We start from the raw sequence: 9,768 nt of genomic DNA, 5'->3' as shown, positions 1-9,768 counted from the left end.
ACGAGTTTCATGCTGGAGTCAGTTTGCTAAGAGCCTGGGGCTGTGATGAGACTGGTCTTGAATGGTTGGGGGCAAGATTCTTCTCTTGGTCAGACCCCTGCGAGGTGCTGGGCCTGTGCCAGAACTTTCCCAGCACACATCCCCCTGTGACACTGCCCCCCACACGGGTGACAGCGGGGCAGTGGCATGCCCCCCCACCTGCTCCTCCCACGCCTGCACTCTGGCACTCTGCGGCCTCAGAGGCTCCCTCATCGACGCTTTGGAAAATGTGCCCAGAGGAGGTGTCACTGCTCAACATCACCCAGCAACACAGGTGTAGGTGTGATGATAGAACAGACGAGGCTCTGTGGGGACACTGAGTGAACACTACGCCCCTGTGCGTGTCTGAGATCAGCTTTAGTGGGCGCTGCACAGAGGGTCCTCCGGAAGCGGGGCACAGACGAGGATGCGACGCACAGATATCTTGTAGGGGCTGCAGCAGCTTCCTCCCTCCGCTCTTCCTTTGGGGTTCTCTTAGACGTCCCCTTTACCCAACCAACCTCCTGGTTCTCCCAGAGGGAGGTCCTGATGGCGGGGCCCCTGCTACTGCTTCTGGGGAGGCGGGAGGGGCGCTAGAGGGCTTGCCCCAGACTAAGATGAAGCAGCAGGTACTTAGCACTGGCTCTGGGCTGGCCCTGCTCGCACCAGACCAGGGTCCCCAAACTCTGGGATCTAATGCCCGATGATCTTAGGTGGATCTCATGTAATAATCATGGAAATAAAGTGCACAATAAATGCAACGCCCCAAACTATCCCCCTCTCTCCCCAAAAATTGTCTTCCACGGGTCCCTGGTGCCAAAACCGCTTGGGACGCCGCTAGACTACCCTGTTGGGGGTGGGGGGCTGGGTCGGCAGGAAGCACACTCTGCAGGCGGTCGTCCTGGAGGAGGTGTGGTCCAGTTTCCCCTCCTTCCCTCCACCCCCCAGGACGGGGCGTGGCCCCGCACCCTCAGCTCCACAGCCGGGCGCTTTGGAGACCCGTCCCCACAAGGCCCTCCGCGGAAAGGCTGTGGTCTGCGCTCCCGCAGGTGCGGATCAAGGCGTGGCGTCCAGGGGCGCGGCTCCTCTCGGCAGTCCCCATGGGCCGTCCTAGACCCGGGCGCCGACCCTTCTGTTCTCGGCTCTCGAGTTCAGGCCCTACGTGGCCACTGCGTCGCAGCGGCTCTGCCTCTCAGACCGTTGAGATCTGGTTGGGCCTCCGAAGCGAGCCCTCCCACTTCGTGTCTAAGTCACCCTGCTCTGCAGATGGGAAGACAGAGCCTCGGAGAAGCGAGTAAGCCGGCCCCGAGGCCGGTGCTTGATGCGCCGTACTTTGGGGCTCTGGAGGACCACACATTTCGGCGTCCGCAAGCGCGCCCGCCGGGCTCAAGCTTTCTGGCCCAGTCGGCCGCCGTCCCGGGCCGTTTCCGCTGCCCGCGCGGGACCCTCTGGGACTTGTAGTTCCGGGTCGGACACCGACCTCGGCGCGTCCGTGGCTCTGCGGCCATTGGCTGGGTCGAGGCGTCGGGGCTGACGCGACGGGAGGGGGCGCCTCGCCGCGCGGGAGGGTCGTCACGTGATGTTTGGGTCCTGGCTCCGCCCCCCGCCCCGCCCCGCCCTCCTACAGCGCACGGAGCGCTCCCGCGAGCCACCCAGGCCCAGGTGAGGCGGCTGCGCCCGGCGGAGCCGGGCCGGCGGCGGCGGACCGGCGGGACGAGGCTGGGTTGGCCCGGGGGCGCGCTCCCCTATGCGGGGGCAGCGGGGGCGGGGCTGAAAGGGGCGCGCGGGGCCCGCGGGGCGGGGCGGGGCGCGCGCGGTGCGGGCGGGGCCTTCGGGAGGGGCGGGGCTGCCATGGGCTGAGGTCTGGAGGGGGTGGGGCCAGGGCGGGGCTGGTCTCGGGGGCGGAGCGCTTGTCCAGGGGCCTGGGTGCCCACTTGCTGGGCACCGGGGTGGTCTTCATCGCTCGCGAGTGGGAGGCAGCCGTCGAGGGAGAGCCCGGCCCCGCGCGCCTCCTCTCCGGGCCTTCCTGCCCGCCCTCCACGTTTGGCTTGAAAGTGCCTCCTGGGCACCGAGGATGAGGGCTCTCCCTCCTGTCCACCTGCTGACCCGCGTGCTGCCTCAGTGGACGCCTTCCGGGGGCCTCCTGTCGGGAGACTCAAGTCTCACTCATGCCCTCTGGGCTCCATGCGCGCCTTCCGGCGTGGCGGCCACTAGCTAGCGAGGCGTAGGCCTGGAACACTGCGGGCAGAAAGTTCTGCGGGTGGAGCAGCGGGACTAGAGGAGCCTCCGCCATGGCAGCCACGCCTGGCTCTCTCCTCCCCTGCCCTCTTCCTGCCTGCGTCTTGGTTCCTGGCTGGATGGCACCTCACCATCCTTCCAGTGGGTTTCAGCCCACTTTCCTGACCACCCTTTCCTATCACTACCCTGATTCAGGTCCCTTCCCTTTTCCTTCCCAGCGCTTCATGTTTTGTGTTTGTCACTTGTTTGCTTGTTTTCTGCTTTATCCTGGGTCCCCGTGAGGCAGGGCTTGCGATTGTGCCTCACTATAGCCCCAGTGTGGACGCAGTGTCAGGGTGAGTACCAGGGGAAGCATGTCAGTATTGCAGTGCTTTGGCCTATTACAATGGTACTTCCTAGTGGCTCAGCCTCATACATTGCAGGTCCTCAGTCGAAAGCTGGTTTAGCAAATGCTTGCCCAGGAATGGCTGTGGGAGAGTGTCAGTCCAGGAAGGCTTCCTGGAGGAGGTGGAGCTTCCTTGCCCCCTGCACATTCCTCGCCTTCTCTGTTGGCCTGTTTGTCCTGACTGTAACCCCGCTGCCTTCCCTGGGTGCACCTCTGCAGGCCCTGAGGTGGGCGCCTAGACACGGTCACTGCTCTCTGGGGGTTTTGGGTCTTGTGGGCAGACAGGAGTCCTTAAGTCCCCTCCTGTAAGGTGATGGTTGGGACCTGGTTCCTGCCTGCTGCTCCAGCCACATCTTCCACCACTTGCTTCGTGTGGCCCGCTAGGGCACAAGCTCTTACTTCCTGCACATCTGTGTCTTTTCTCACTGGTATGAGACTGACTGTGCCTTCCGCTTAGAATGCCTTGTACTCCGACTGTCCCCTGCCTCCCCTGGGTCAGTTCACTCATGTCTGTGCCCATGGCTCACAGCACACAGCACCCTGCTTGTTACTGAGAGTGTTCTTGCTCTCTGACTAGTGTTTGGACTAGTGTTTGGGAGAAGTGACCTGTTAGACCTGTTTTTTTTTTTTCCAATGCGCACAGGCATGTCTGTGTTTGCTGGGTTTGTTTTGATTGTGTTATTTGCTACAAGAGGAATTTAATCTGGGTGGCTCAGTCTAGCCATAATTCTTTCTGTTATTTGAATTGTGATTTGTGACATCAGTCGTAATGACGGACTTGCTGGGCTGTGAAGGTGGTGGCCTCTGAGAGTTGACTGTTTTCTGCCAGGACACCCAGTGCTGCTTGGCTCCTAAGTGTTCGCTGAATCCGTAAATGGAGGAGTGGATGATGAAAGACTAAAGTGGAGGGAGAGTGAACAGTTCAGAGTGAAGGGGCCTGTTCTGCCTCCTCCAGCGATGTTGCCCTGGGGTGTTTGATGCTGGTCCTTGCACTTGTCCCTGCTCTCTGCTCTGAATGTCCTTGTCCTGCGTGGGTGCCTTAGGGCAGAGGAAGCAAATACCACTCACAGATTTTCTTGAACCCAGACATGAGAATCAGAGAAGAAATGTGGATAAAGTAACTGTGTAGGGCAGTCACTCATACCACAAATATTAGTGCCTACTATCATCTGGGAGACATAGAGTGAACCTGACATAGAACATTCCTGTTGCCGTAATAAATAGGACCGTTTTAAATAGTGATAATTGTCACGAAGAAAATTAAATGGAGTGTTAGAGTACTGAGCACTAGTGATAGGAGGTGAGTTGGAAGTGCCGTTACCGAGGTGTGGGCGCCGAGGCCCTGGGAGGGGCTGTGGGAGTCAGGGAGTGCCCGGGAGGCTGGTGTGGCTGCCCCCCTTCTGAGCAGCCCTCTGGCTCCAGAGAGCTGGCTCCGGCCTGCTTGTGAGGCACACTGGTGGGAACACAGGAGAACTGACCATTGTCACCCTCTTCGTATTGTCGCCGTGATGGTTACCACCACTTATGGACCCCTGGTGTCTGCCAGGCACCTGCTGGACTCCTTGTATTCCTAAGATCAGGACACTTCATAGGCCTGGGTAGCTTATCCAGAGTCACAGGCCCGTGAGTGAGCAGCCGGGATTTGAACCCAGCCCCCTGGCTCCCCAGCCTGCTCACCACTCTGCCGCCCCGCCCGCCCGACACTCCTGCTCTGCTGCCTCCTGGAGGACGGATGGGAGGGTGCTTACACCCCAGAGGATGCCCTGTCCCTTGGAGGACGCCTTTGGTGATGGTGCTGGTTACCCTGGTAAAGACTTAATCCTGAACTTCCCTCAGTGTTGAACTGATGTTCTCAAGGAGAACCAGAAAGTGTGTTTTTGGCTGGGGTCGGGGGGAGGCCGGCCTGGAACTTGGAGTTCTGGTTCCCAATGTGGCCGGATGAAAGGAGGTTAGAGTGGGCCCACCGCTGGCCGCGGCTGCTCTCCAGGTCCTCTGGAAAGGTGTCCAGTTGTTGAGTCAAGCATGTTTAGGGCTTTGGGGCGAGGTGCTATGCTCAGGCACCTGCCTGTCTGTGTCTGTCCTCTGATGCCCAAGCCATACCCTGGGTGTGGCTGGTGGGGGCGGTACAGACTGCGCCTGCACCAACTTGGAAGCTGGATATTGGGGGTGTGGGGTGGTGGTGGGGGGTGTGATGCTGGCTGGGAAAGACGGAGGGCAGGCCCCTCAGGAGATGAGGGGGCATCGGAGTTCTGCTCAGGAGTCAGCGCCAGCCGGGGGCAGCCCCCTCCCTCCCGCCCAGCCACCTCTGGCTGCCCTCCACCAGGATTCATAATCCATTTCTGCCAAGTGTTTGGAAAGGGACTCATTTTACACTGTCAGCCCGGAATCAGTCCCTCCTACGTTAGCCCAGCAGCCTCCACTGGCTGCCCTCAGCTCCAGCTCTCAGTGGCCGTGCTAACGAGCAGCTGGATCCCTGCCCCAGTCTGCCCTCTTCCTGCTAGGGTGCTAATGAGCCCGCGAGGGTGGGAGGTGGGCCTGGGCTCCAGAGCCAGGGTCCAGAAAGGCTTCACTCGCAGGGCGGATGTCCCAGCTGGTCCCTGCACTCCCTAGTCCCCTCTCAGCCTCCTGGCTCTTCTTGCCCAGGGGCCAGTCTGCAGCATCAGGCTGCTTGCTGCACTCGGCCTTCACAGCTCTGGCAGTGTGACCTGGACGTCTTTTCAGCCTCTGGTCGACCTGCTGGGCTGACTTCTCGGCTGCCCAGACCTGTCCTCTGGGGCCAGCTCTGCTGCCCCACTGGCTAGAATGGCCGGGCGCCAAGCCCATCTGGTCTTGGAGCTGCCGGTCAGAGCAGGGAGGCGGGGAGAGGGGGTGTCTGTTTTCCTGAGGCCGCAAAGTGCAGGGTAGGCTGGGAGCAGGACCATGAGTCCAGCCCCAGAACCTGGGCTTTGTCCACAGTGTCATCAGTGTGGGGTTGTGGTGAGCTGCCGGACCAGTGGTGGGAGGGGGGCCCCAGAACTGGGGAGTTATAGTCACTCCAGCTGCCTGCTCCCTCTCCCTTCACCCAGAGCAGCTCTGGTCTCCTCCGTTCCATGTAAACTCTCTGGGGATGATTGTGTTTGAAGAAAGGATCCTGCAGCGGGAAAGCTCTAAAGCTGGCTTCGCCCTTGTTTTACGTTTTACGCGGGGGAAGGGGTGGTCGAGGCCAGAGCTGCCTGCTGCTGTGGGGTGCAGCCTTGTCCGGCCTCCCCCTGTCTGGCAGTGTATGCTGCTGCCCACCTGTTGGGGGGCTTGTAGGCCCGTGGAGGAGGGGCTCCACAGGCAGCATGCTGTCGGTGTTCTGTCTTAAGGGCCAGGGCGGCCATCTGGGCAAGACAGAAGTCAGGCAGGCATGGGTGGGGTTGGATGGGTGGAAGTCCTAGCGGTGTCAGGTAGGTCTTGCTGCAGTAACGAGCATCCCCCTGGTGCCAGCAGCATCAAACCACAAGGCGGCTTGTGCCTTGGGAAGGCTGCCCTTCCTCCCTTTGCTTCCCCTTTCCTCCTGGGACTGCTCTGTGCCCAGAGAGAAGGTGAGCCCTGCGGGGGCTGCCCTCCTACGGTCCCCATGTTCCAGGAGGCCGGCACTCAGTAACCAGGTCAGGCTGAAGGTGTCCTCTGTTCTGTCCACCTGGCGGCCTCGGGCATGGACGCCAACAGCCCCGTGTCTTCTCTTTTTTCATTATTAAACTTTATATTTTGCCACGTTATGTGTTCACATTGTAAGAACTGATTCCGAGCCTCCTGTGTGCCTTTACCCAATTTCTTAGGGAGCTGTAGCACAGGGTCACACCCAAGATACCAGTGAGGATGCAGTGGAAATACAGGCTGTTTCTGTCATGTGTATGTCTTGTAGCCATACCTACCTCCCTGCTACCCTTGCCCTCCTGAATTCCTGGGAAGCCTCAGCCTGTCCTTTTTTCTTATGTCATTTCAAGAATGTTATACAAATGGAATCAGATAGTATGCAGCCCTTGGGAACTGGCTTTTTTCATTTGGTGTAATTCCCTGGAGATTTCTCTTGGTTGACACATGTATCTGTACTTTGTTTCTTTTTGTCACTGGGTCTTTCTATGGTGTGAATGGACCATAGTTTAACTGTCCAGTGCCCTTGTGCTTTTTGGAAAGTTTCAGTTCAGTTGCTCAGTAGTGTCTGACTCTTTGAGACCCCATGAACCGCAGCACGCCAGGCCTCCCTGCCCATCACCAACTCCCGGAGTCCACCCAAACTCATGTCCATTGAGTTGGTGATGCCATCCAACCATCTCATCTCTGTCGTCCCCTTCTCCTCCTGCCCTCAGAATTTCCCAGCATCAGAGTCTTTTCCAATGAGTCAGCTCTTCGCATCAGGTGGCCAAAGTATTGGAGTTTCAGCTTCAGCATCAGTCCTTCCAATGAATACCCAGGACTGATCTCCTTTAAGATGGACTGGTTGGATCTCCTTGCAGTCCAAGGGACTCTCAAGAGTCTTCTCCAACACCACAGTTCAAAAGCATCAATTCTTCGACGCTCAGCTTTCTTCACAGTCCAACTCTCACATCCATACATGACTACTGGAAAAACCATAGCCTTGACTAGACGGACCTTTGTTGGCAAAGTAATGTCTCTGCTTTTTAATATGCTGTCTAGGTTGGTCATAACTTTCCTTCCAAGGAGTAAGCGTCTTTTAACTTTATGGCTGCAGTCACTATCTGCAGTGAATTTGGAGCCCAGAAAAATAAAGCCAACCACTGAAAAGTTTATATAGTTCAATAGTAAAAACGTATAAGGAAGGGACTTTTCTAGTTGTCCAGTGGGTAAGACTCCACACTGTCAACGCAGGGTCAGGGAACTTGATCCCACATGCTGCATCTAAGAGTTTGTATGTTGTGAATAAAGATTCCCCCATGCTGCAACTAGGGCTTCCCGGGTGGCACAGAGGTAAAGACTCCGCCTACCAATGCAGTAGATGCAGGAGATGTGGGTTTGAGCCTTGCGTCTGGAAGATCCCCTGGAGGAGGAAATGGCAACCCACTCCAGTATTCTTGCCTGGAGAATCCCTTGGACAGAGGAGCCTGGTGGGCTATAGCCCACGGGGTCATGCAGAGTAACTGAAAGATTGTGCATGCCGCAGCGAAGAGGATGATCCTGGGAGTCGCAGTTGAAACCTGGTGTAGCCAGGTGAGTAAGTGCATGAATCCAGAAACACACATTAAAGAGATATAAAAGGAAGCTTGCAGGAGAGAGGTAAAGGTTTCCCTATCCCAGCTGACCAGGCCCACGTCTCCACATGTGACGCTGCTGCTGGTCTATGACCTGTCCTTCCACATATATAAGAATATGATTATCAGCCGAATACAAAATCTATACTCCCGCACCCCACCCCGACCAAAAAGTACTAAAGGTCTTCCCTTGTCAGTACAGAGAGCTTTGCTTTTCCTTGTCGTCAACTGCAGAATGGTTCGAATATGGATGTGTCAGAATCAATTTAACATAGTCTTTTGTTGATAGAAATCTGGGTTTTTTTCAGTCTTTGAGTATGATAGAACGAATGACTGGTCCCTGTGTCATCTGATGCGTGTATGTAGGATGTATGCTCTGGGTCAAAAGACTCAGACTTTCCTCATTAGGACACGCTGCCATCTCCCCCCACCAAAGGGAAGCCCTGATCCACACATCCTCGGGAAGTTGTGGGTGCCTGTCCCCCAGCCGCTCCCACGCTGAGTGTGATCAGGTTTCAGAGGGGGACATTCTGCCTTGCCTTTATGATGAATGAGCTTGGTATCTTTTTATGTATCAAAGAGCCATTTGTATTTTCCTTGTGAGCTTTCTGTTCTTTGACTTTGTTCGTGTTTTGAAAGCCGCGTTGTTGATTCTCTTTTCCCTGTCGATTATGGACATGAGCTCTCTGAGTGTCAGCTGGATTCAGGGCATTTGCTGCCGTCTTTTGTCGTCCTCACTGTTTTGCCACTTTCGTGCCGTCGGATCTGTCAGCTTTCATATGTGGCACTTGGATTTTGAGTTGTAGTTGATGAAGGCTTCTTTGCTTCAAAGTTAAAAAGAAATCCTGTGTTTTCTTCTCATTCTCATTGATTTGCTTTTAAAGTTTTTATTCATTTGTATTTTATCCTGGCATATGGTGTGAGGTACGGATATGACCTTAATTTTTTCCAGATGGTTTATTGATAGTCCTGTCTGGGTTGTTAAAGAGTCCATTTCTTCCCCCATTGGTTTCAGGGGCTAGCTTAGCCATGCTCCAAACTGCCAATTGTGTTTAGAGTTTAAAATTATGTATTTATTCGGATAAGAGCACTTTATCTAAGACCTGCACAGCTGTGTGGCACAGGAGCGGCCAAGAGGAGATAACCCATGTCCGAGGTCAGGAGTGGCGGCCTTGAGGAGATTCCCCACGTCAAAGGTAAGAGAAACCTAAGTAATATGGTAGGCGCTGAGAGAGGGCATCGGAGGGTGGACAGATTGAAACCACAATCACAGAAAACTAGTCAATCTGATCACATGGACCACAGCCTTGTCTAACTCAATGAAACTAAGCCATGTTGTGTCAGGCCAACCAAGACGGATTGGTCATGGTGAAGAGGTCTGACAATGTGGTTCATTGGAGAAGGGAATGGCAAACCATGTCAGTATTCTTGCCTTGAGAACCCTATGAACAGTATGAAAAGGCAAAAAGATAGGACACTGAGATGAACTCCCTAGGTCAGTAGGTGCCCAATATGCTACTGGAGATCAGTGGACAAATAATTTCAGAAAGAATGAAGGGATGGAGCCAAAGCAAAAACAACACCCAGTTGTGGATGTGACTGGTAATAGAAGCAAGGTCCAGTGCTGTAAAGAGCAATATTGCATAGGAACCTGGAATGTTAGGTCCATGAATCAAGGCAAATTGGAAGTGGTCAAACAGGAGATGGCAAGAGTGAACATTGACATTCTAGGAATCAGCAAACTAAGATGGACTGGAATGGGTGAATTTAACTCAGATGACCATTATATCTACTACTGTGGGCAGGAATCCTGTAGAAGAAATGGAGTAGCCATGATAATCAACAAAAGAGTCTGAAATGCAGTACTTGGATGCAATCTCAAAAACGACAGAA

At 55.4% G+C, this 9,768-nt stretch overlaps 1 protein-coding gene across 4 annotated transcripts in view; it reads left to right on the top strand.

Moving 5' to 3' along the window:
* Positions 1-977: 977 nt before the first annotated feature.
* TSNARE1 (t-SNARE domain containing 1) overlaps positions 978-9,768 on the top strand; it is a 112,509-nt gene continuing 103,718 nt past the window's right edge. For 2 of the 4 annotated variants that reach the window (XM_081505139.1, XM_081505140.1), the window contains exon 1: positions 1,624-1,680. The gene's annotated coding sequence lies outside the window, so the exon portion shown is untranslated. Of the gene's footprint in view, positions 1,068-1,623; positions 1,681-2,533; positions 7,835-9,768 lie in introns of those variants that run through there. The other 2 variants (XM_081505138.1, XR_014057981.1) reach the window with 2 other exon arrangements.

This window comes from Giraffa tippelskirchi, chromosome 6, assembly GCF_054371585.1.
Source record: "Giraffa tippelskirchi isolate mGirTip1 chromosome 6, T2T-mGirTip1v1.2.pri, whole genome shotgun sequence".
Lineage (NCBI taxonomy): Eukaryota > Metazoa > Chordata > Mammalia > Artiodactyla > Giraffidae > Giraffa > Giraffa tippelskirchi.
This window is presented reverse-complemented; position numbering and strand designations above follow the sequence as displayed.